The sequence below is a fragment of the Echiichthys vipera genome (assembly GCF_963691815.1).
Source record: "Echiichthys vipera genome assembly, chromosome: 17".
Classification (NCBI taxonomy): domain Eukaryota; kingdom Metazoa; phylum Chordata; class Actinopteri; order Perciformes; family Trachinidae; genus Echiichthys; species Echiichthys vipera.
The window spans coordinates 18,083,305-18,111,000 of NC_139842.1; the positions used below are offsets into that span (position 1 = coordinate 18,083,305).

Genomic DNA, 27,696 nt, shown 5'->3' on the forward strand with positions numbered 1-27,696 from the left:
GTCACATTGTATTTTATCATTTACTTGACATGTTACCACAGTACATGGCCAAATAATTTGCCAATAATTAACAGTCTGCAAGGTGCACCATAAGAAACAGAATTAATTAGTTGGTTTGTTTGTATTCTTGTATATTAATTTGAATGAAGACTCACTAATTCAATTCAATTCAATTTTATTTATAGTGCCAAATCATAACAAAAGTTATCTCAGGACACTTTACAAACTAGGTAAAGACCACACTCTAGGACTTATTTGTGATTTACATAGACCCAACAATTCCCCCGTAGAGTACGGTTGCAACGAAAACCTTCCCTATTTCTAAATCAACAGCACTCTGTTTGTCCAGTATCCTATTTTGTGGTGGAAATTATTAGTGAAGCCACATTGAAGTGACAAAAACAATAATCCACAAAAGCATGTTTTGGGAGCGAAATAAATAAACCAACCGGTTTTGTCACATTGTATATACTTTAAATGTAGGTTATAATATTGTTAATTAGCCTACAGTCAAGTGTAAAGTACAGTTTCCATCCGTGATGGGCTGCAGATGGCAGTGTGAATGGACCAGAGTCAAGTAGCGCTCAAAAAAGAACATCCGGCCATGTATTTCAAAATAAAACTCAATTTGATTTATGGTTCTTATGTTTTTAGGTAAAATCGACAATAAAATATGCGTAGACATCAGGTAGGCATTTTACATTGTTTCCTTCTTGTAACCATAGGTCTTCGTGAAGAGGGGTTAATGAGTAATGTTAAACACAGTGTGTATTACCTGGACTGACAGCAAAAGAGAAACTTAGCCCGCTTTAAAGTAATCTTTGCATCCCAAAAAATCCATTCAAATTAACAGCTAGGGTGGGAAAGCTGCTTCTGTGCCGATGCAAACATGTTTGCGCCTTTTATTGTTAAAAGACGCGTCCGGCCTCAGTGTGCGTAACGCTGTCCGACTTGACCGAACCGCTGCACTGGACAGCTCTGCTTGTTTTTTTGCGTTGGCAGCCAGTCCGCACCAATCTGTTTCCACTGTTGCTGGGCACGGACGAGCACCGGGAAAGTCGGAAACGGAACGGGAGCGGTAAGACAAAAACGCTCTCATCTATTCTTCATATTGTCACACGTGAGGAGAAGAGTGCTGTCTCCGCAAAAGTTTGGATTTGGCTCAAATTGATCTTGATGCGATAGTTTCAGGTGTGTGGTTTTTTTGCGGAGTTCTGAAAGACTGGAATAAATGAAACATTCGGTGGTGTAAAGTTTTATTCCGCTTATTGCCTCTGCTTTGGGTTAAGTGCGCCCATGCTCTCGATAAAGACCATTTGATTTTTAGATGTTATGCGTAATTGCGCATCAGCAGCACCAGACGTCTGACCCCCTTTCTCCACACTTGTCGTCCCATAGGACAAATACTTTTACTTCATTTTCAGTGATAGGCTAAAGACATGTTACTAAACAAAAATAACAAATGCATGAATAAATCAGTTCATGAAATATGGACATTAGGAGAAAAAATACAAAGATCACCATTTAAGTGTAACGTGGATTTAAGGATAACTCTCACTGGTACCTGTATTGTAACAGAACACGAGGCAGATATCCTAAATTACTCATATTTATAGTCAGCTGCGGGTCGATATTGGCAACGTTTGCTTCACTCATGTACTCAATTCTCCTCTGTGTACAACATTATGACCCCATCCTGAGTTATGTATTATATCTTAATAGTATTTTCCACTGTAAATTGTCAATAAGTTCCCCTCCTGGTGCACTTTCGACTCTGCACTGCAGCCTATTGGTATTACATTTTGTGTAATTATAGCAAATTAAATATTCACTTTGCTCTAAATCACTGTAAAACACTTTAATACACTTCCCGTATACAAATTTAAAAACTCTGAACATATTAATAAAATGGAAGTGATGGTAGTTTCCATAGATAACATCACTTTGAAACATTCTGAATCATTTTGCATTGATAACCTTTGTAAAAAAAAATAAAATGAAAAAAAGTTTCCTATTACATCTTCTGTGGGCACAAAACTACATATTATAACTGAATGGACATTCAGGATCCATTGTCTTTTAAAGTAGCCCAAAACTGTGCAAGTGACTTTGCATGCAAGATCCCGGGACGTGAACTGTAGTTTGACTGATGTGTTTTCACATTGAGCAATAATTCTAAACACGCTGAATCAGAAATTGTCTAGTGGGACCGATAATGACAGTTTTAACAGCTTTTTGCTCAGGGTGGAATTCTTGAAGTTTGACATGTATTTTTCATAGGCACTGGCAGTGCTCTTATGATAGAGGTGCATTTTAAAAGCACAGATGTAGAAAGAGAAAAATATATATTGGTGAAGAGATGTTGCAGCATGTTAAAACTGTCACTTGATTATGGTGGATTTTCTTCTGAACAAGCTCTTTCGCTGCACTCTTGGTGCTTAGCAGTTGTTGGTAGAGGTCGAATAAATGATGTGAAATATCACAGGGTTGATTCAGAGAAATTGACATAGTCCAGCTCCTCTGTACGGACTTTATTTATGGACAGCACCTTTTTTAGAGCTGACTTCCTCGCTGAATGCCCTCGGCTGATAAATGCTGCAATCTGCCTTAGTGTTTTGATAAAGAGTGCAATAAGTTTCATAAAGTCATTTATGATTTTAATGTTGTTTTTGTCTTTTGCTAGAGGGAATTTGGCATTTGAGAGTTTCTAGTCTAGACTAGAGAAGGTACAGGAAGAGGAGCGGGTGTGTTATGGTACTGTACATGTTTGTCATGAGCCGTTTGGTTTCAGGAATACAGCACAGTAATTACAGTGTGTGTGGACATGCGTAACATAAATTTAGAATTCCAAATTCCCCTTGTAAACCTTGGCATTGTTTCAGTTGTTGGCTGTTACTGAAAACCACTTTAGTTAAGCCAAATACATCATTATGGTGAACACGAGTGAGGCAAAAAAATACTTTTTCATGTTTAACCCCTGTATGTGTTGTTACTAAGAGACCATATAACTCCCATAAAGAGATGAAACTGTATGAAAATTTCATATTATAGTGACCAAAATTATCACGGTTATCAGGTATTATTTTGGTATTTTTAAAATGTTCTGAAGATGTTTAAAAGGTACTGATGCACACCAAGTTTTATATTAAATTTAAATAATCACAGCCATTTGGAGCAATTTTCTTTCTGCATGTTCTGCAGACAGGATGATTATCTTCAAATTTCCTCCAGTACTCTGATGAATTAAAAACTAAACAAAATACAGCCACTCTCAAGACTTAGCCGCTTAGAGGGTTGAAAAATCTTTGGAGTGTTTTCACTGCTTTCTGCCATGTTTTCTTTGACACAAAACAAAATCACGGTGGTGCACCTGCGTCTGGGAGAATAGTGCCAACTTCAAAGGGAGGTAATCAAACGCAGTTTTAATGATATTAACCTCGGTAACTGTTCCATCCCTACTCCCAGAGCAGTAGTTCAGATAATAACAACATTTTGACATTCTCCGAGAAAGCGTCTCATGCTGCTCACAGCGTGAAGTTACTGATACACTCAACACATTTCCTATTGAGATTAAGTGCCCTAAGTTTAGATGCAAAACATGTGGAACAAGCTTAACTGTCTCACACACTCATGTTTAGCAGACTGCAGATTCCTCACTCACTTAGTTTAGCTGTCAGGTATTTTTTTCTGTGCATTCATCATTAGCAAGAACACAAGTACCGCTGCACAGTTGTAATGTTTGCACTAATTGGGTTGACTGTGTACAAAAAGCCTAACCTTTTATGTGTTTTGCCACTAGGTGGGAAAACAAACTCTGCTTCCTTCACAGAGAAATGTCTGTCACACACTACATCAACGCCAGCTAAAACTGTGACATTAAATGGGTGTGATCAAATAGTTCCATTATAAATTGACTCTGCTATACTTGCTATTTTTATTTCAGTTATTTAGTTAAATATGATTTCTCAATACTATCGTTCCTGTCAGTTTCCTTACAAGTTCTGGTTGTGTGCAGGAGAAAATGCTGGCACTGATGATAATCGGATGGAGAGTGGGTGAGAGGGATTATTATGCTGACAGAAATATTTAACACATATCTGTGCCCTAATTATAGCTACAAGAACCGCCCCAATATTTCACAAAATCCCACCCATACCTATTGCCTCTAGCTAGTTTGTGGAGATGACTACAGGTCTACACTATAAAATATCACACGTGTGAAAACAACTCACTTTTATCATTAAACGAATGAAAATACATCCGTTCTATTAATTTGAAGTTTATTCAACTTAAAATGTTTTCATTTTCAGGCCACATTCTGAATTTGAAATCATCATACTTTTTTTCTGGACCTGAAATGATGAGTTGAACGAATGTACTGCTAAACTCTACACAGCATATTAGTATTTTTTCATTACCCTTTATTTAACCAGGAATATTCCCTTTTCCAAGGGAGTTCTGGCCAAGACAGCAGCATAAACATACAAGCTTCACGTTTAAAACCAAAACAACACACAACTTAACATGACACACAACTAGACATGATAAATCAACAAAATAAATCAATAATCCTGCTTTTGAAATGGTCCATGCTGATGAGGGATTCCAGTTTGAAATGATCCTGTAGTTTATTCCAAGATAGGAGTGCTAAATATTTAAAAGCACTTTCACCAAACACAGTGTTGGTTCGAGGAACATTGAACATAATCAGGCTGCTTGAGCGGGTGCTGCAGGTTCTGGTGTTTTCTAGGAGCCAGTAGAGAACACAGATAGGATGGAAGTGGATGTAAAATAGCCTTATAAAGAAGCATTCTGCTCCAGCAGACTTCCCAGCATGCACTGCTTGAGAGTTAAATGAGCGTTCTCTCCACAGACCCTTCTTTTTTGTAGTTTCAGGAAAATATACACAATTTATGAGACAACTCTCAACTAATTATTCAACTAAGTTTAGTTAACCTATACTAAACCCACCATGAGTCAAACTTGTTGAAGCAGCATGTCTGTCACAACAGTGTTGTTATACGTGATACTCACGTTAACTTCCACCTCAGTAAACCCAGCAAAATGCATTAAAGCGGCTTCATGCTGCTCGTTGGGCTCAATGCTGAAGACACTTTGTCTCACAGGGTCATTTGACAGAAAGCATTAATATTCTATGTTTAAGTTTATCTGGGGCTACTCTCCACATTCTGTCCACTTGGGGAATTTGAAGGATTGGTTGTTTTTGGAGATGGTTATCTGAGATTGTTAGTGTTACTCTGGCGTTAGAGTGCACCTCACATGAAAAGGGGAAATGTAAACATTAACCCCATCCGTGCATGAAGTGGAGAAACAAAGACGTGAAATATACATAAAGAGAGAAAGACTGAGAGGGCATATTGTATTTTTTTTTTTTTTTTTTTTTCTAAAAGAGAGCAGCACCCACATCCAAGGCCACATGTCTTGATGGAAGTATGTGTAAACTGTTTCCGACAGGCGGAGTGTAAGAGTCTCCATTTATGTAACGCTGGGTGGTTTACAGTGACATCCTCGTTATGACCACCATGCAGGGTGAAGCAGAACGTCTCCCTCTTGGTGTCTTGACAAGAGCTCTTTTTCTTTCTTTTTAAAAAAAAAGACGATTTCTTATGCCCTTATTTCTTAGTATAGCTGAAATATGACAGTAAATGGGGGGGGGGGGGTATGATGCAGTAAAGGGCCAGGGGTCGGTCGGAGTCAAACCCGGGCCACCGGGGTGAGGACTCAGCCTCAGTATATGGGGCGATCCTAAAACACTTTTTCTTGACCTCAGGGACTTCGGCCTTTTTCTCCTCTCCCACTGCCCATGGTTCAAACACATAGCATCATGTGTACCACAATTGAATCTATACTTGTATTCTAAGCATGCCTAAGCACTGTTGGTCAATACTTTTTGCATATGCAAGTCATCAAATTTAAACACATGTGTTTTTCTTTGTTCTGTCAGCTGCCACTCGCCGTATAATTTTCTCTGTGATTTTACTCATCTGTTGTTCAAGTGCCCTCTTGTTATTTTGCTGTGACCTTCTTTTGATCCCCCTTATTGCTGCTATCCATGGTATCATCACCCACTGAGGCAAGGTGACTAGCCTGCTCACACTGAGCAACACACACAGCTGGAGCCCACAAGGCCTGAGGCTTAATTTATACACTTTTGGATGGTTGTTGACCTCTCTTGTTCTCACTGCCTCTGACTGATACCTTTGATTTCATCCTACGCTGAAAACGGTGACCTTCAGTTGGATTCTATGAAAAGTTTTGTGCTAAAACTGTGACACACTTAGCTGGTCGCTTTTCCAGTTGCCAATATAAACACACAGTTAATTCCCAATTAGCTGGGGGAAGCTTGGCACTGGAGGACATCAATGTCCTGTCAGGGCCAGGCAGAGCAACACTGTCATAGCTGGTGGTTGTTAACGTCAAGTACACAAGAAATTCATTCTAAATAGAACAAAACATTCTGACTGGTGTAAAAGATACAGCTAATTTTGAAGTCACTGCTTTGGCATTGAGTAGCATTTTATATAGTCCTTTAGGGGATGCTCAGGATAAATCAAAAGTGCCAGAAAATTCCCACATGTGATATGAATTAAGGTGACAAATGGCTTTAACAAGCAAGCTTGATAAATTATACATTCCCCTGCCACACTGTCGGAGGAGGAGCAACAGGGCAAGTACCAAACTGTGCACGGCTTTGCATGACAGGTAAAACGAATGGGGAGAATCTCTAAAAAAGTCATGACCACTGGCCCTTCTGATCACGTTGTCTCTCCCTCTTTGAAGAAGCGATGGAGGGTTGTACCCTTCAATCCCTGAGCCCCTCTGCTGGCCTTGGTTGGTGCCCTGTGTGCCCTTAAGGTGGCAGGGAAGGGTGGGGGTCACAGATTCTGACAGCTGCAGGAAGCCTGCCTCAGGGCAAGCAGGCTGCCTTTTTTCTGTTGCGAGCCCCCTCCCTTCTCCAGCCCCCCTGCCTGGTAGACAGGCATGCCTGGCAGGAGGTGCACAGCCGTGGATAGTCTCATCAGAGGTTGCCTGCTCCTCAGTTGGTCGCTGTAGAAGTAATACTTGCTGCATCTATCGTTTTTACAACCTACTCTACACAAAACCACACCCACTTCCATATGATCAAAGCCTTGATGGCTGCGTCCCCATGGAAATGTGTATTAAAAATACACAATTAAAAAATAAATTAATAAACACACTAACATCTTGCTTTTGTCTATTGTGGGAAATGTTAAAATCGGCATTCATTCCCAGGAAAAATTACTCTGCAGTAGACACTGCTCTGATCGGCAGTGATGGAGACATGACATCCGGGTGGACGCGCAACATCATTCCAAATCAGCTTCGAGTTTGAAAGAGTGACTGAATATGTAAGAACAGAACAGAAAAATAAGTAACCGTAGTAACATTTTTACTGGCCTACATGCTGCCTTCTAGTCTTTACTTACCCTGTTTTCAGGTGTGTTTCTTATGTTGAACGTGAACAGAAGAGTATAATCGTCTACTGGCAATGGGTGAAGAGTATTATTGTATATTTTGACGGGTTTCCCAGCTTATCTAATCCTGCATATATATGCTAATTTAGGTGGAAAAACTGGCATAACAGCATTTGAAGGGATATAACTCAGCATGTGTGTCAGTCTTCCAAATGATGAAGTACAGGCCATAGTCCTTAAGACATAAAGATTCCCATGACTTAACACCCACTGAACATATAGGAAATAGCACGCTAGCTAGCTAAATCTTGTATTACTTGTGGTCTGATAAACAGTAAAATCATCAAATTCACTGCCCTGTATCTTCATATAGAAGTGGGTGTGGTTTCATCTGAAGTTGGTTGGAAAAAAATTAGGTTTCACTTTCTCCCTCTCTGTGTAATGTCCCCTTACGTCCTCTCATGAAGCCTTTTGCACCTCGGCCTCCCCTCTGAGCCGTGTGCCCAAACAGGAGGTGATGTGACAGTGAGAAGTTAGAGCAGAGGAGAAAAGGGAGCAGCAGTTGGGAGGGGGGAGTCAGGTTTTTCACCTACAGTAGAAGCAGCGGGGCAGCTCCCCTTCAGTGGCACATTCAAAGTCTGCATTGAGCTTCTCACGATCTCGATTTACCTCGTTGTTATGAAATCATTATCCTCGTTAACAGAACGCACCAGAAGTCTGTCTCACTGCCACGAGCCTTAGATATATACACCCTCACACTCACACGTGTGTAATGTGTCATGCTGACAGTAGCCCCACTGTTAGAGCTGCGTGTTCACTTACACAAACACGCACACACACAGTGGTGCGCTTATGCTGCCGAGCTGCTAGTGAATGACGGCGCTCTGGGGTCAAACACTGGCTCAGTGTGTTCGGCCAGGTAAACCTCCTCAACCACTCCGCACAACAAAAACAAGCACTAAATGGGCCACTTGTTTGGGTCCAACTGCACTCGACAGGAAGGGTGGCGGCTAAAATCATTTGATCAGGAACATGCAGTTATAGTTGGCTTTCATGAATATGTAGATAGTGTGTGTGTGTGTGTGTGTGTGTGTGTGTGTGTGTGTGTGTGTGTGTGTGTGTGTGTGTGTGTGTGTGTGTGTGTGTGTGTGTGTGTGTGTGTGTGTGTGTGTGTGTGTGTGTGTGTGTGTCTGAGTGAGATCGTCTTTTACGCAGGTGTGGTGTGATGCATGGCTTTTTTTAACAACGCCCTGCTTCACATACAATCGTTCTTTCAGGTTCACCGATTCACACCCACAACACAACCACAGTCTTTCAGTGCTGCAGCCAGAGCTGTCGGGGGTTCATTGCCTTGCTCAAGAGCATAATGGTTATTAATACTCATTAGCTTTCTCTGTCAAGATTATTTATTGAAGAGCAGTACCCCACTCTCAGACGGTGTGTTGAGTGTCTTATCCTCATCACTTCCCAGCCGTTCCACTGCCAGGATTATGATAGAAAAAGTCATGTAGGCAATTCATAAGTAAGTTTAGAAAACGAGTTTTTCAGTGTAAATTTCCAGGTAGTGCTGCAGTGAAGAAGAATCACTCATCACAGGCTTTTTCCTTTGTTTGTTTGCTTAACCTGAATGAATGAAATGCATTAGTTGAAGTATATTTATCTGCCAGGGATTAGTCTGAGGCTTAATTTCAGAATCACCCAGCACTCTAAAAACTTTTGAATGATATTGTACGTTTTAGTACAATTTGCCCTTACTTAACCTTATCTTAACCTTATCTAGTGTTATTTTGCTGTAGTGAAGAGCTAGAGAGGTAACATTTTGCAGGTGAAGGTTAGGGAGGGCCCTGACATGTTGGACCCCTGGGCCTGTTCAGTAATCCATCCGTTTCCCACAAGTCAGTTAGGATAAACTACATCTATCTTGTACTACTGTTTCTACCCAGAATTATTGTTTTGATCTCACTGGAAGTACATGGATAAAGCTTCTACTCAAATGTGAAATGATAGCAAATGATGAATATGCAGCACAAGCAGCCATCAGGTAAGACTGGCACCCCGCAGATATTCAGATCAGCTGTGTCATCTATTTTACATGCAGCTCTCAGGGGCTTGAGGTGTAACCTGTGAGTCTCATTCTTCCATCACATTGTGTATAATTGAAACTACATAATTAACAAGTTAGAAAAGCTCGTTATTTTTGCATAAATGCTTCATACCTGTCAGTAAATTATGTATTATTTTCTCACACTTATCTTGAGCTTGAACTGAGTCGTCTTGTTAAAACCCAGTGAGCTCAGGAGAGGATGATTCTTAACAAATCTGTTGCATAATTAATTTAGAAAAATAAATTCAGAAAATAATCTTTTTAACTCGAGCATGATAACTCCATACACTAAGCCATGTTTGAGTGTGAATGAGAAAGAGCTTCTTTGGTTTTCAGCTTCATACCGACCGAGCCGCATCTGGTTTATCTCCTGCAAAGCTCCTCTTCTGCCTCCTGCAGCTCCGGATATCAGCTATCAGAGTCATTACATCCCGCAGGAGGTGGTAGCAAAGCTTCCTCCGCCTCACCCAGCCACCAACCCCCCCCCCCTGCCTCCCTCTCTCATTGATCAGGCTGGAAAGACATCCAATCCATGCTGATCAAAGTAACCTCCACCGTCTGGAGGGCTGGATCTGAGGCACACACTCTTGTTTTACTCTGTCTCTTATTGAACCATGCCAGCTGTGAGGAGAGAAGGCTGGATATTGATGGGTGTGTCTCAGGCCGGCTCTGATAGCCTGATAGCATTGGTGGTGCTGAAGATGGGCCTATGATTCCACTTTTGGTGTAGTGGCTGCCTTTGAACTACTAATATCATGCAGGTGGCTTGTTTCATTCATGGTTGCCACCTCCTTACAATGAACTAGGGCTTAGCAAACATATCAGTGGTGGCCCAGCCTTTTGATTAAAAGTCAGATTATCACCCTCTTGCCGAATGTGGGTTAAGCAGCTCTGGCAAACCAATCTTGTTTATTTTTCCTACAGTCAGTATTCTCTCTCGGTTTTCAGTTTGTGCTTTTTTCCCCCTGTGGTATCTTCCTCTATCTTCCAACTCTCATTTAAAGCTGAGGTGTTTTTCATTTCTCTGTTGCACAAGTGTGTGTGTGGGTTATGTGCCTTTGCACTCTGCTTTGGGCCTCTTATCTTCTGTGTCAAACTGGTGGGCTGAGAGTGGGTGAAGTAAGCAAGGGCAACTCTCTACTCTTCAAGATCCCACATTAACTCCACTTCCTCCAGTTTAAAATCCCTCTTAGCCCTGCAGCAGCCGAGACATCAGCTCTTAACTCACACGGCTGACGCACACATCGACTCGCTGATCCACTATCACTTCTATTAACTGCATTGATTCACCATGTCTCTCTCCATTTTTTACCTATTTGGTGAATCAGTACTTCTACAGTAAGTTGACTGACAAAGTTGAAATAACTGCTTCTACCACTGATTCACTGCACACTTTTCACAGTCAAATTTGTACTGTGTTAATTTCCCCATGCACTCTGTCTGATAGATATCTAAACCAAGCTGTGGTGCATGAATGACGCAGGTGAAGCTTGAACCCCAAAGGACTTTACCCCCCCAGCTCAGTGCAGGCTATCACAGACTCATACTGGCCTGACAGCCCCTATAATTGAACTATATATTTTTTTCCTCTCTGCAAAGAGAAGAAGGGGTATCTTTCAGTGCTTCGCTCCTGGGAGCATTTTTGCTGACAAAACAGGGGCTGCTGGGGTTGGGTTAACAATTGTAACGACACTGGTGTCAGAGAGGGGGGCGCAGCAGAAGATAAAGAGAGGAGAGGAATAGATATACCTGCACTCTGGAAGAGCCACACACAGCCAACTCTTAGTTTGTTCAGCTAAACCTTGGAGAGAGGACAGAGAGGAAAGTGCAGATACTGGCTTTGAAAGGGTCCCTGAAAGAACAATATTATATTAGAAAATGCTTTCAGACAGCCCACCTCTGCTTTGCACTAATAACTGCCTGCCGCACTGTGGGACACAAAGCTTAATACGGCCACTTTATTTAAAAGGATGTATTTCTTTACAATAATGGACGTGAGGTGGAAACCTTGAACCAGGCTCGCTTTGAACAGAATTTCTTATTCAGCCTTTTTTTTTGTGTATTTGATGTTTCACTGGGACCATTTATCAAATGTTAATTGCAGAATGATGTTTTGCATGCTTAACGTCACAGCTGCGTTACATCTTCATAAACATTTCCTTCACAGACTTTATGTACTTCATTTGTTTGGTCGTGTGTGAGTTTGTGTCTGCAGCTAATACTAAACCTATCAACCTAATATTTTTTGTGCACATTTAGGACTGCATGCTTTTTTCTGAAAAACGTGTTTTATTGACTGCTCTTTTTTAAACCGTCCTTAACTGCTGACTACTCTTAAGGGCCTCAAGTGATCAGCAACACATCACTACACAGCAAAAGGATTTTCAGGCAATTGGTTAGCCTAAAAACATGGCTTATCTAGTTTGATGCAGGCCACATTTTGGACTTTGCTGTGACTCAAAAACTGACCTGACTGAAAAGTTTATTCTGAACTGGAGCGTCATTGCAGATTAGTTCCATAATCGATATGTTATGATCCACACAATGTGAGATGAATAAATCCCTGTTTTTGTCATCTTCGCCACCTTCTTGACTGTAAGGGTGGACAATTGAATAAGATTCAGTTCTTCTTTTTTGCGAAGGGAGTGAGAGATTACCTTGCACGGCAGCTGGATTCTTGCAATATCAAAAAATCACACAAGAATGGTGGGATCTCAGTATCCATCCATCCATCCATCCATCCATCCATCTTCAACCGCTTGTCCCTATTGGGGTCAATTTAGAGTAATCAATTAACACGTGCATGTCTTTGGACATGCCGGAGAACCCGGAGAGAACCCATGCAGACACGGGGAGAACATGCATCTATAACCAGAACCAGAAACCCTCTTACTGTGAGGCAACAGTGCTGGCCACCACACCACCCATCTCAATATCAATCTCAAATCAAATCCATCTTGTCAGAGTTTTTTTGTGCTCCTCCCCCGACTGGATTCAGCAAAAGAGTTGGACAGATGGTTCATCCAATCAGCTGCCAGGTTTTTTTTTTTTTTTTTGAAAGAGCGTCAGGTTAACAGAAAGATATGGGTCATCATCATGGCAAAATGTGGTCCTGGAGACAGTTACTGTTGCTGGAACTAACACAGAGGTGGTTTTTAGTATTTTGTCATGTGTTTACATGTCTGTCTATGGGTGTGGTCTGAGCGAGGGCATGAGTAAGGGTTAGAAGGAGGGGAGAGGTCATTGCCCCACCACTTTACGCCTTTGGCCGGATTTGGCATTGTGGCTGCTGTGATCACATTGCAAGATGGTCTCTAGTTTTAGATGTTACAGTTGACAGACTGGCATACAGAATACCAAACAGCCTTAGGGGAAAATATTGTGTCTTAATTCTCCCACAGTGGTAGTGGATCTGCAGCCGTGTGACGCCTCAGTGACTCTGTTCTAAGAAACAAGGCAAGAATCTAAACAAGGCTACTCTTCTTCTTCAAAGCCAAATTGAAACACAAAAGTCTGTAAGAAATCAATAGCTCGATCACTGTGGTGAAAGAGAACACAGTCTCTCTGGGCTCTGCTAATGTTTTTTAAATGGTTCAAGTTAGAGAGAATACACAGGAGGGAACATCTAAACAAGAGCTGCTGATCACCTCTCATGCTCTTGCTCTCTCTTTTACCGTCATATACTGTATACAGTAAATATACTTATACACAGTTCGGGCAGGATTATTGCTGTGTTTTCATCCATTTCACACATTGATGTAAGAAATTAAAATAGATCCCAGTGAAATGTCCTTGTCCACCTTTGTTGAGGTGGTAAAACTGTCCGTGTCAATCTTACATACCTAGATTTGCTACATTTCATTTAAGCCATCCTCTGAGTTATTAAAGAGAACACAGGCCTGACAAGTAATCAGGGCTGACTACTCACAGGTTTGTCAAATCCATTAAATCCTCATACAAATATATAGGGCATTCAAACTTTTAAGTAGCTTGGTCTATAAATTCAATCTGACAACAGAAGGGATTATATATGAAATATAAAAATGTAAAAATAATATTTATTTTGAAATTATGAAATGCTACTCATAAAAAGTGCCATATTATTCCTATATTCCAATTCCTGCAGACTCACGAACAAGTGCATAAAATAAGCACAGCACTGTTTTTTAAAGGATTAGTTTGACATTCTGCGAAATATACTTATACCACTGTCATATCTGTCTGTTAAATATATAGCTATGGCTAGCAGCCACTTAGCGCAATGTAGCAGCTAACCTGGCAACTGCAACCAGCTAATAGTCCGGCACATAACCTCCGTGTAAAAAGGTGACTTTACACTTTGTTTTTTGTACAGATTCAACCGTTTTTGTTACCTTTGGGCAGAGCCAGGCTAGCTGTTTCCCACAGTTTCTAGATTTTGTGCTAATCTAAGATAACCCACAGCCGTTGGTAGCTTTATATTTAAAGGACAGATGAGAGGGATATTGATGTTTTCATCTAATTATCTTCCAGAAACAGAATAAACAGATTTCCCAGAATCTCAATCTTTTGCTTTTTGCTTTACTTGTAAGCTTTACTTACAACATGAATCCAGCTAAGCGTCAGGCCTTGGTTGCATGTCATTTCCCCTCTTTATAGGGGCAGAAAATGTGTGCGGACAGACTCATTCATTCACTTAAATCAAATACAGTAAATGCCATCTGAGGTGGGAAGCAGCATTGAAGTGCCATGTGTCCCAGAGTTACAGGTGCGTATAGTTATATAATCTTGCTACATCCTCTTGAGTACATTTGTGTAACTCTGATGTAAACACACAGTAGTTCACATTTTTATTTGCCAACTCTTTAGAGAAACATTTGGAAGGAAGCCCATGACTTGAATGAGGCATAATTTGACTATTAAATGCCGTTTATTGCCAACCACTTTTTATTAAATGTCTCAATCCAGAATGAAAAAAGTAGCATGAAAGGACAATATCAACTTGTCTGATCCCCATCAGTTCTCCTTAGATGCTTTTCATTTTTGTTCTCCTTAAACTTTTAGAAACATAGCCATTTTAAACATACCAGAGGTTATTTTTTCAAAGCATTTCACAGCTTTGCTTAAAATCCCCTTGACAGCAGGATGGAAACATGTAGCGTGTGCAAATAATTAGTTTAATATTCTCAACACTGTGCTCAGTCATTGCCTCCGCTGGATCTCGACAGCCTGCCCACTTCACAGACTATATCAAGGCGCTCCTCCTTCACTGTAAACGTTTCTGTGGCACATGAACACACAGGCCTCCTCTGGCCTCGGCTCACGTCTAACCCCAAAAGCACACAGTGAACCCTGCCTGCAGGGGGACTGACCCCTCGCAAGTTTTTGAAAACACAGAGAGGAGCCCTGTTCCCCGTCTGGCCCGGGACACAGGGGCACACTGGAGCCTTCAGAGGGATGAAGGCAGAAGGACAGGATTGGTGGGAAGAACACACATTGGAGCTCTGTATTTTAGCTCTGTATTCAACTTCTTCCACCTCCCTCTGGCACAGACCACTCTCTCCACCATCCTGTTTCCCTGCCGTCCACACATACGTCTTTAAGACACCTCACCCGGGAGTTGCGTCCGATTTTGGTCGGTGCTATATCTCTTACTTTCTTGCCTGTATTCTCGTCTGCTGTGTGGTCTCCCAAGCCCAAAAGTTCCAGCCAAGTTAATCCAACGTTCTCTCTACCTATGAGCCCAAGTCGCACTAACTGTGTGTACCTACTAGTTTTACAGTGTAGAGTGTGAGAGAGAGAAGAGGAAGCCTGTCTTTCAAAGAGATGGGTAATGGGCCCTGAGAGTACTTCTCAGCCCCCACGGAAGCCTGCTAGCCCTTGCTTTTCTACATGCCTAGAGAGGTGTTACATAAATGACAGAACATCCTGGATGGCCACTTTTTGTATGCTAAAAGCCTTCTCCCAGGATGGTGTTTATGTTAATGACTTTAGTCAGGGGTTTGAAGTGCCTGGATGATGAGCAGCTAGCCTAGAAACAAAGGAGTGGCTCTGACCTTGGCCCACTTCAGGGAAACGCTCTGGTTTCTGACTAATAGAGTATGCCCTATTCTTTCTCCCACAACATGCACTCAAAATAGCTCTGGCATGCCCCATTAAGCAGTATTTTAATTGTTAACATGGCATACTCTGTCCTTGGCACACATTAGCTACTTCATTTAAATGTCAATCCCAATTAAAGAGGGACTGAGTAGCCGGTCGTTTTTTTCAACTGGCAACGAATGTGGTGCTGCAGTCGCAATTGTAATTATCGGCTTTTACAGGAGTCAGAGCTCAACCTTAAACATTAACAGTGTTTCACTTCTCACCTGATGACTGACTGATCATTCAGGGAAACATTTGTGATAATCTATAGTAAAAGGGGAACCCCACTGTATTCACACGTCACTATCTGTTTACTTTGAGGTTTTTTTAAGTCGAGGAAATAACTGTCATCAGTGTTATCTCAGCTAGGGATTGAATACATTTTAACAGAAATAACACCTGTATAAAAGAAACCTACATGCGCAAAAGGAAAACTATTACTCAAGGCATTTTTAACAATTCCTGTGTCCAGCGACGCATGCCCAATGCATTTTAAATGTATTCATTTATTTTTTGAATGGTGAGTGATAGGTGTTTACAGGCATGTTAGTATGAACAGAGATTAGTTCTGAAACGGTGCTAAAGTGATTGTGAGAACAGCGTTTTAAAATTAAAACGTAGTAATGTGGATGTAGCTTAAGGGCAAGGTTCTGCTCGAAAAATTTTAAAATGTGTCTGCAAGATTGGGAGTACAATAGTAAACTGCTGGAGTACTCTATTAAGAGTACAAGTCTCTATGGGGTAAATGTGGATTTCAATTCTCAGTCCGAGGCTGCTGCAGTGCTTGACTATTGGAAAGGAGGTGCTAATACAGTATTTGTTGTAATGCAGTGACAAAGCCGAAGCCTGTGGCGGATGTTAGTTTTCTCATGTGTACAGTTCCTCCCTTCCTTCCTCTAACTCTCGCCGTAGGCCTAACCCTCAGTGAAAACTTCCATAGTTGGCACCCGGCTCTTTCAACCCCCCAGCATCAGGCCTGTTCAGCGGTGCTGGGACACAAACCCCATCTCCCCTGGAGAGCAATAATGCTAGCATTAGGTTCTGCACAGAGTGGTGCCAGCCCAGGGGCCTGGCATGCAATCGTCCACTGCTGCAAACAGAAGCACACATTCACTGAATCCATTCCCAGAACTGCAGTTCCAGATGGATGGTAAACAGGGATGCTCTCATGTCCAAATCACCTCCTGCAGCTGGGCGATAGAGTCCCACAGCATTGAGAGGGAGCAGGCAGGGGTTGGGACCTATTACGAATCGTCATCAGACTATTCTGTTTGTCTCAGAATGTGCTTGAAATGCCTTTTTGTTGTTTTTTGGTGCATATTTTTCTGCGACGGTCCAGCTGCTTGTTATGCACCATCTGATTATGGGTGATGCATCTGTAACTGCCTGCCTAATGACTAGGATAGGTAGAGGTGCTCGTATTGGTAAGCAGATGTAGTGTTGTCATGGGGATGATGTGTGGGCCTCTCCTCGTCTACTGGAGTGAACCAGTGAGCAGAGCTTGAGTGCCCACCACCAAAAGGTGCAAAAGGCTGTGTGCTTGCACACATAAGTACAGATGTAGAAGTATCAACATTGCAGTACTAGCGGAGTGGATGACTCGCTGAGTTCTAACTTCTCATAGAGGAGGAGGAGGAGGAGGAAGGAGGGGAGAAGGGGTCGTCTAGATTGATGTAGTCACATAGCTCGAGCAACAATGAATCACAGTGTTGCCTTGGTTTTAATCAACACACTAAGGCTACAAATGACTCACTTGAGGAAAATTTCTGGTTGTTTGCCATTTTAATGCTAATGTTTTCTCCAGTACCCACCAGCCTACCTGAGCACACTTAATCATTCAGTCCTTCTTTTTATAGCATCTCTCTTTCCCTATCTGTCTCTCTCTTGCTCTGTCAACCCGTCCACCCACCCACCTATTCCTCCCCTGTCCTGCAGCCCCCACTTCTGTCTGCTGCCATGCACCTGTGTGTCCCTTTAGGAAAGGAAATGAGGCGAGGTACCAATGCAAATATCTTGGACCCCTCGCTGCTCCCTGACTCATCACCCAGAGACAGAAACAGAGGATGGAGTGAGAAAGAGATGAGGGAAGGGAGCGAGGAATAGGTGGTGGGACACAGAGAACAGATAAACAGACCTATGCAAAAGTTGATTATTACACAATGAAAAAAAATGGTGCTGCTATATGAAGGCAAAGTTTATTATCATGCAGAAAGCTTTCTCCGGCAAAGTAGAACAATAAAGAGAGCATAAACCATTGAACGCCGCATTATTTCTCGCTTTCACTCTCCACCTTTCTTTTTTGCAGTGTGGCGGCCCTATCATTCAGCCTGCAGTGCTATTTCAGCAGTTCTGAGGGGGTCATTCCTTTTCTCTGCCTTGTGCCTCGTCTATCTCCAGCGCACCTGATTGTTTTTGTAGATTATAATGTAAATAGCTTGCCTGTTGAAAGCACAGTTTTCTATTCATTAACATATTACTCTGCTACATTTCCGTGTTCTTTTATGATCAGAGAGGGTCTGAAGAGAACTGCATTGAAATTATTGCCATTTAGAGAGCGTATGTGTCTGCACCTGAAACGTTTTAGACAGACAGGCTGACAGGGAAAGGAAAAAAAGTGTGATGAATTAGGCAAAGGAGTGTGCAACATAAAAATGTATTAAATGTCACAGTTGCTACAAAGCTGGCAGCCTACACATTCTCAGTAAAGGGCTGTCAGACTCAGCTCCACTTACCAGCTGTAGGTGGACGGTTTAGCACATTCATTGTGTGATTATCAGGAGCTGCTGTTGCTACAGTATTCAGTCAGGATGTGGGAACTTTAATGTTCTTCTTGGGGATCAATTCGCTTATTTGCAAGATTATGGAAATGAGGGAGGGTATTGCACATTCACATTCAAATAAAAAATTAGAATGTAAAGACAACAAGGAGGATCCAGTTGCCCCAAATATATTTGCATTTTAAAGCGGCAGCAACATCTGATTTGGAAACATGTTCATGCTTGAGCTTTTTTTGTACCCAGATCTAGAAAAGATGACTATTTGTATGATTTTGCCTGCAAGCGATCTTTGATTTAATACGATGTGTAATTGGCCCACTACTGCAGCACATGCAACCCATAAGGCGCGGTCAAACATGCTCAAGATAAACATTTGCCTCCCGTTCACTTCCATTCTGTGCAAGCGAGAGGGGCAAATAAAACACTCGCTTCTGGTAGCAAAGCAAATTCTCGTCGAATTCAACTTAGGTGAATTCTTTTAATTATTATTATTATTATTATTATTTCAATGATACCTAGTCTAGAAGTTAGGGAGTACAATGTTATCATTAATACTTGCTTTGTACAAAAATTTTGACCAGGTGATGGCAATAGATCACCAAAGTTATTAATTAGTCCAAAGATGAATTTGTGTGACAAATTGAATAACAATCCAATGTCCAATGTTAAGATATTTCATTCAGGACAAAAGTAATTGGACTAATGTTGCCATCCCCAAAGACATGCAACTAATATGACAGAAATTAGGAGGTTGAGGTTGTAGAGAAAACCGGAATCTTACTTCAAGATTTGTTGTTCTGTCAATAAAACGACAATGCACCCCCATGTGAAGACATTTTCCCAGCACGGTGGCTGGCCCCCAACACTTACCTGTGCCTCCAGCATGACAGTTTTGCTCTAATGGCGAGGCGCTCAATGATTTGAAGATGGCCAAGGGGATTCCTAATGAGTGTAATGATTATCTCTGTGGCAAGCTGAGCCATTTACCCGACTGGACTCTGGCTTGCCTGGATCTCCTGCACCATTCATGCTGATTGTCAGGCTATATGAAGCGAGAGGGGAACATTTTTCTTTGTCCTTGAAGGGAGAATATGTATGATCCCGTGTGTGTGTGTGTGTGTGTGTGTGTGTGTGTGTGTGTGTGTGTGTGTGTGTGTGTGTGTGTGTGTGTGTGTGTGTGTGTGTGTGCGTGTGTGTGTGTGTGTGTGTGTGTGTGCGCGTGCGTGCGTGCGTGCGTGTGGCGCTACCCTTGCTGTGACTGCAATACACTTCACCTCAAGGGCCAACTCCAGTCATGTTGCCACATTTCCTGAGTTTTCTCTCACACTGTGTAACGCCCTCTCTCTCTCTCTCTTTTTCTCTCTCTCTCTCTCTGTGTCTAGCACTTCTAATATTAGTCAGGTCTAATTGCTGTGTTGAGTGCTAACTAAAAAGCTAATTAGGCCAGTGATTTCTGGTTAAGGAGGCGGAGGAGTAGAAGGAGGAGGAGGAGGAAAGTGAACAGAGGGTTTCTATTACAGTAACAGGGTCTGCACCCAGACCCTGACAGTGCTGTCTTTGACCTCAGCTCAGAAAATATCACAAGACTTTCTGTTGGATTAGTTGTTCCATTCTTGCAATCCCACATAGAAATGTTGGCTCAGGAGATGCCAGATTGTTTCTGCTGAAATTACACAATTTTGTAAGAGGAGAAAATGGTTGCTGGATCCAAAGAGATTCGTGGACGATTATGTTCCACCACAACGTATACAATAAAAGCAGTCATATTTAAACTTTTCTCTCATTTTTTTCTTTACTGTTGAGTGATCCCCACCCCCATTTCCAACATGTGCTCTGGATATATGTCTGGATAAATGACACTGAGGTGCGTGAGGATGTATAAGGTGATGGGTGACATCTGTATTCATTCAAACCGTCACAGTGAAATTGGAACACAGGATTTTCACACCAACCTACCGACTTTTTGTGGAGGAATCTTGTTAAAAATTATTTTTGCCTCTAAGGTTTTTCGCTCTTTTTTTCTTTTTCTTTATTGCCTTTTTCGAGTGAACAAATTAAGACCTAGCTTATTAAACAAGTGAACCTTTAAATTACAGCAGACTGGCCTTGCATGCATGGGTGACTGTCAGAGCCCTCTCCCCTCCACCTCCAGCAAGAAACAAACACAGAAGGGAGGGGCAGCGCCTCACTGTCCCTTATGTCCATTCTCAGAGAGTGGCCTGATTTAACACCAATGCATTTAAGGGTGCTGAAAGGATGATTTAATGATGTTGACGTGCTGAGCAGTGTGTGCATGCCTGCTGTATGCGTGTCTGTTTCATTAGGCAGAGGGTAACGAAGGTGAATGTTTATGCTATTTCAAAGGCCTTCCTTCATGTAGGGGAAATCAAATGTAGTTTGGCTTGATTGGGTTAGAATCTTGACAAACTTAGACGCCTAGTTTTTGTCTTTCCTCAGTTGCTGATTACTGTTGATGTTTTGTACTTATTGTGTCTTGGTCTCTGTGTGGAAAGAAGATGCCTGATAGAAATGGTTTTATCTTGAACAGCAGGCTAAGAGGATGTTGTTGCATCATTTTGTTTATTCTGAGTATTGTCTGAGAATATTATATCTGAATGATTTTGATGTTGTGAGAGTCTATACATATTCCCTCTACATCCTCCCTGTCATGTGCATACAATGTCCCACTGTTGGTGTGTATGTGTATGAAAGTATGAATGTGATAATGCAGTGAAACACACCCTTTGATTGTGTTTAATAATCAAGAAAAGTAGTTAAGTTAAAGGTGACATCTTTGCAGGGTCAGGAAGAAAAACCAATTAAGCTAAAAGTAATTGATTTGAAGACTTTTATCACACAATGAGAACCGTTCAATATGTTGTTGTTAGTTAGAACCAAGTTGGAACAATCAGTTTTTGAGGTTGCGAACAAAACACGATATTGTCTCAAATGTCTTTTAGTTTTTCAGGAACATAAAGCTTTTGCAATACTCAAAAACCTCAATTGAATCTGCTTTAAACCTGCCAAGTACAGAATTTGCTCGAATGTCCAAATATCATGTGCATAAAAGTGTGAAAACATGAAAATTCTTATCCCGAGGGTGTGAAATACTAACACTTTGTCACGCACCCCCTGCATTTGATACAGGCGCACAAAGCACAGCGCCACAGCGGGCTTTCAACTGTAAACCCATTCGTGGCAATATTAGATGCTCAGAGCAAGTGTTTCAGAAGAAGGAGCGACAATCTTCACATACCGAGGAGGTCGAGGTGGTGGATGTGTCAAATGCAGGACTTTCAAACTTTTCACGTTTTGGGACGGCCCTCAGCGTCTGATACCGACGCACAAGGCACTCACATGCACTTACCTAACTGGCTATCAAAGCAGTTAATCAGTTAGATTATGTAGCTGCTCTCACAAAACACATGTTATATCTCAAAACTGCATTGTTTGTGCCGAGTAGTAAGGCTTTTACAAAACCCACTTGGGAAAAATTTCAAGATTTGTGAAAGCGTTTTCTGACTCCCCTGAGGTTGAGGATAACAACTTTAGGTACTGTAGGTGGATTTTTAGAGCACTCTCTTTTGTCACTCGAGCATGGGTGGAGTGTTTCTGTCTAATTTGAAAAGGAGCAGGAGACTCAGGAGGAGAATTGGTGTGGGAGGAGCAGAACAAGTTCTCAGGTCTGCCCTGAGCTCTTCTATAGGGGTTGGGAGCAGCAGTGTGAGCATCTTCCACCTCTGACAAAATGGCCTCTATTGACATGGTATTTTCCTTCCACCATAAAAGACTGGAGCACCTGTAACAAAAAAATAAATAAATTATATTTACAATTACTTACTTACTTACGACTACATATGCTGTACAGTTATTTTACAATAGCTGTTGTTTTATCCAGGTAAAAATACACCCAGGAGTCTAGGTTAAAATGGTGCTATATGTGGCAGAAACCTGAAAGGAAAACATGTCTAAGTTACACAACCATAGTTTAAACAGCAGTCCTAACTACGTATTGACACACTGTCATTGAAATCAAGTAGCCTAAACTGAAAAAACAAAACAAATTTAGCCCAGTTCCAACCTACACACCTGCAACAGTAACAACCCTTAGAACAGACACCTTCTGCTCCCCTCCAGGTCTGATGGAACCATCTTATGTCTTGAAATAAAATAACATTTCCAGAACACACTCCTGGCGATTTCATACTGTCCCAAGTCGTTGCCTCCCACATTTTACTGTTACTATGTCAGTTGTACCTTTTTTTAAACCAGAAAATTAGACTGACTCATTCGCATGTGACATCACTGTTATTTCTTTACTTAAGGGACAAGAAATGTCTAACACGTCTTTCTCTGCCTCTTCTGCACAAGGCCAGTCTTTAGTCACATAACGTTGTGTGTGTGTGTGTGTCTGTCTGAGTCTGTCTGTGTGTGTGTGTGTGTGTGTGTGTGTGTGTGTGTGTGTGTGTGTGTGTGTGTGTGTGTGTGTGTGTGTGTGTGTGTGTGTGTGTGTGTGTGTGTGTGTGTGTGTGTGTGTGTGTGAGACAAAGCGAGCTGCCCTCATCATTTTTAAGAAAGTAAAAATAATATGTGAGAGAGCTCCGAATGTGCCAGCAGACCGTCCAAAACATGAGGTTGTGTGCCTGAAACGTATGACTCAGAAGTTTTATAAGTGGCAGAGATCTTGCCAGCCTACATTTTGAAAAGCTTGTTGTGATTTGTTTTGTATAGCAAAATCCTTCAGGCCATATTCTGCGTCAGGAATCAAATTACTTTTGGTATTGGATCGTCATGGTGTTCACTGTTGATATGACACAGGAATGTATTGCAAGTCTGGTTGGTTTTATTAATGTACTTTTAAAGCTGTTTTTTAAACTTCCATTACAGTGGCAGGGTTTTCTTCAGTATATTACAAGCCTGGCTGCCCACTGGGCCTAAGTTGACTCCCTGCCAGGTTTAGGTATCAGTTTTGTTTTGTTTTAAATGTGTTTTAACGTGATTTTGAAACTAACATGTCTTTAAGAAGATGCAAACTCCTCTAAGGAATAACTAAGTGCATATTTGTGTGCATGACATGAGACAGAAAACTGCTGAAGTGTCCTCTGTCTTGAGTTTCTCTCTCTCTCACACACACACAGACACCGAAACACACAAACACTCACACACACACACACACATGATCGTTGTCATTGACTGTGTGATAATGAAGTAACTTACTGTATGGGTAACATTGTGAATGTAGCAATGCATAATGACGACGTTTGTTTTTAATGAAGTAAAAGTTATCTTTATTATATTATATTATATTATACAAGTATTCACTGTTATTTGGCACTCGCCATCCTTCAGACACATTCATGTCTATATGCTATTGTCTGTCGTGCTTGTCATGTTGTTACAGCTATAGTTCCACTCCAGATTCCTGCCTTAATACAAGCAATTGCCTTTTGACCTTTTTTTATTGTTGCCATCTTCCATTATGTGAAAGGACCATTAGCTTGACTGGGGTCACACAGACCCAGCTGAAGCCCTAAGCCTCCACTGAAGATGAAAAGTAAGCGGGACCCGAAACGTATTAGAGTAGGCTCTGTCTGGGAAGCTCTAACCAATTTCCAACAAGGTCTTTCCCATCTTGCAAAAGATTATCACTGGCTTGAGTATGGGTATGTGTATGTACAGAGACCATTCATATAATAAAACACAAATACATTCAGGCTCATCCAGGAATGTCTGCAGGCTCAAAGGGGCTAACATAATTTGATTTTGGATTCAGCCATAGTGTCAGACTGTAATAACTATGAAAATAAAAGAGATGAGGGGCAGTTATTTAAAGATCATTTATTGTCTTTGAATGGAATCGTATTGTGATGAAATCATATATATAAGTATTGTGAGTACATACTAACACGAATTTCTCCATCTGAATTTTTGGGAGAATATAATTTGAGTTTTTGTTCATCGCACTATTTTTTGCAAGTTAAGATAGTCAGCTGGGAAAAAAAAACGTTGTGTTAATTTTGCAGAAAGTATACAGAAAATTACTTTGTGGTTATTTCATATAGTTTATTTCTTCATGAAATTACCAGAAAACACACTATATCATGACATATATCATTATGGAGATATGAGATCAACTATATCGGAGTTGAAAGATTTTGTCCATATCGACCAGTCCAGCGCCTTATTTAATCCCCTGTGTCTGTGTGTTTTTAGTGTAAATTTAAACCAAAATAATCCGCTGGGATATGCTTTGCTGCAGGGCAGTGGTTTGGCAGTGTGGAACAGTTGAGCATCCATGCGGCACGTATGTTGTTCAGATGTAGGTGGGACATAGTGTCACAAATAAAAGCTCAGTCGAATGTTTCATTTAGTCTGCTGGTGTATCAAAGGACACATTATGGTGGCAATGGACCCCAGGAAGAGTATCTGTTGCCAAGGCAACAACAAATGTGAATCCCGATGAACAATAGACATACTCACCCCCTGCTATACATCCCCATACAACAGCTTGTATGATATCTAAGGCAAAGTTATGCACACATTTTCATGCGTTATCCTACGAATGTTAGGAACACCAACCAACTGTTAAGTGCTGTCCTACAGTACATGGACTTTGTCGCTCTTTATACTACGTTGCCTGAAACCCTCCTTTAGAGGCTACCCTGCGCATACTGGCTCGCGATTATTATATTTTATTATTATATATTATATCCAACTTTAATCTTACTCAAAAGTACAAACAGTGTATGAGAACAGCCTGCCCTTTTATGGAAACTGACTCTGGGATCCTCTGAAATCCTTGTTGGGATCCTTTCAGATGTTACTAGACTAAAATCATGAGTAAATGTCTATTACTGCTGCCAAAATGATGACATAAGCTAATCCACTTTGATTTACACTTGTCTTACTGTTTGTTTCTGATCATCCACACTGATGGCCCAGTCAGTACAGCAGGTGCCCTCCCCCCAACTGACTGGCATGTTAATCAGGTGGGATTAGGCCTCAATTGAGTACAAATGTGATGGAAAATGGTTTGAATTACATGCTAAGCCCCCACTGTCCTGTAATCCACCGCCCTTCGCTGGGAAGAGTCATCTGCAGTGTAAAGTGTGTGTGTTTTCGTCCACGTGCCAACATGTGCCTCGGTGCGAGCCCCACATTCCGTCCACACATGAGCCAAATCCTAATCGCTTACACATCCACTGTCATCAAAGTTTTTTTGCCCTCCGAGTGACTTCATCTGCTTATTCGGGCTCTCCTGAACAGACACATTAGATGACAAGAACAGTCACGTAACTGATCTGTCGAGGGATGGAGAGAGTGAGAAAAGAAGGAAAATATGGAAACAGGGAGGGTCTGAGGGGCCCGAGGCAGCCCCTTGGTGTTTTTTGAGCGGCATTTAATCAACTTGTTTGTCCCCTATGAGCCACAGACAGCCTAGATGAAGCAAAGCAATAGATCATAATCTCAAGAACAGTTTAGCCCCACGCCCATCACACATTAAACTGGCTTTGGGACAGTTGTTTTTACCCTTTTCCTTTCACTCAGTTCTCATTCCACCTCTTAACCCTCTCTAACACAGCAATGTTCAAAAAATCCCTCTGACGCGTCCCCTTTGTTGCTATTTGCCTCGCCAGGTGGTCGAGGTTACAGTATTAGAGAGATCAAGTGTGTGCAGATTCAGACACAAATATTCAGGTGTCCCTGAATTATATTACCATGATAAACAGATGGTGAATAATCTGCACAGAGAGGACTGAAATTCCTTTAGGGGATGAGGGAAAGGGCTGAGTGCTGAATCCCTAGCCTGAGGTATCCGACAGTACAAGACTGTGATTGTACTGGTCTTAAAGGTTGGTTTGTCCAAGGTTCACACTGCTGAGCTTCAAATCCTGAAGAAAGTGGAGTAAAGTTAATAATGTCACAGACTCCATTTTTGTTGTGGGTGGTGGCTGCCAGCCTCACTAGTGTGCATATGGAGTTTTGCCATGCGATGATGCATTTGGTGTTGCAAGGTTTGGAAGTGTAGGCCAACATAGTTGCCCTACTGCTTTATATTGGCCTGTGGTACAATGAGGTATTTATCGTAATCATTTTTAAACATATTGTACTTGTTTTATACACAGTTCTATGTAGTTTTTACCTGTTGGTGGGCCACATAGCCATGCATAAAGACAGGATGAAAATGTGTATGTAGCAATTATCAAATGACATATGTATATCTGTTATTTTCATTAAATTCTTTATTTATTTTTTGGTTGATATTGGTATCATATTTTATTCCAAATGAATTCAGATTAAGCCATTTTAATTAAATTACTAGCTTGATTCCTAAATCAAACCATTTAAGAACTAAACTGTTCCTATATGAGTGGATTTTCCAGAGTGACTAAGGCATTGGACATTACTGCATGCGAGAACCAAAGACCAAAGTGTGAACAGCTGTGTTTTCTACTGAACTATAAGTGAAAATAACTCAAAATAGCCTCTATATTTTCAGCAGGAATGCTGTTTCGCCGAAGAGATTTTGAAGCATTTTTTATGTTTTTAACCCCACATAACAAATTCCATTTCCAATTTATGAGAGTGGAGGCAGTGATCTCAGTGACTCTCACAAATTAGCTGCATGCCAATAGACAAAATTAGAGCGTTTGGGCTCTGTGTTTTTGTGATTTGAGTGAACTAACCCTTTTAATAAGAATCTGTGTAACTACACAGATATGAAGCAGGAAGTTGATGGAAAAGAGCAATTGTGCACGGTCGACTTTCCTTTGATAAATAAATGTCTAAATGATGTATTTTCACAAGCCAAGATACTGATCTCACTGCTGCGCTTCCTATGTGTGTGTGTGTGTGTGTGTTTGTGTGTGTGGAGATGCTAATGTGCTGTTCACCCTTGCGATGCATCAAGGCAGATATGAGCACAAAGACAACTGAACACTCACATACAGACCTCATGAATAGAGAGTAGGGTCATTTGAAATAAGTGTTGTCCATGCGACAAGCAGAGTGACTGTCCTCTGTGGAGGAGAGGGGTAATTCTCTTTCACGCATCATTAGCCCTCCTCATCTCCCTGTGCGCGTGTGTTCAGCATCTGCCACAGCCAATCAGAGGTGGCCATCAGTCCTGGACCACTCCAACTCCACATGACTGTAGAATGGCATCTCATTTCTGTCTCATCTCTTGCCTCGGACCAGCCCTCATTTCTTTTTATTTTTCTCTGCCTCCTTTATG

At 41.4% G+C, this 27,696-nt stretch overlaps 1 protein-coding gene across 1 annotated transcript in view; it reads left to right on the top strand.

Moving 5' to 3' along the window:
• The first annotated feature begins 1,022 nt into the window (after positions 1 to 1,022).
• znf385c (zinc finger protein 385C) overlaps positions 1,023 to 27,696 on the top strand; it is a 131,301-nt gene continuing 104,627 nt past the window's right edge. Inside the window, exon 1 of the mRNA XM_083931074.1 lies at positions 1,023 to 1,078. The gene's annotated coding sequence lies outside the window, so the exon portion shown is untranslated. The remainder of the gene's footprint in view (positions 1,079 to 27,696) is intronic.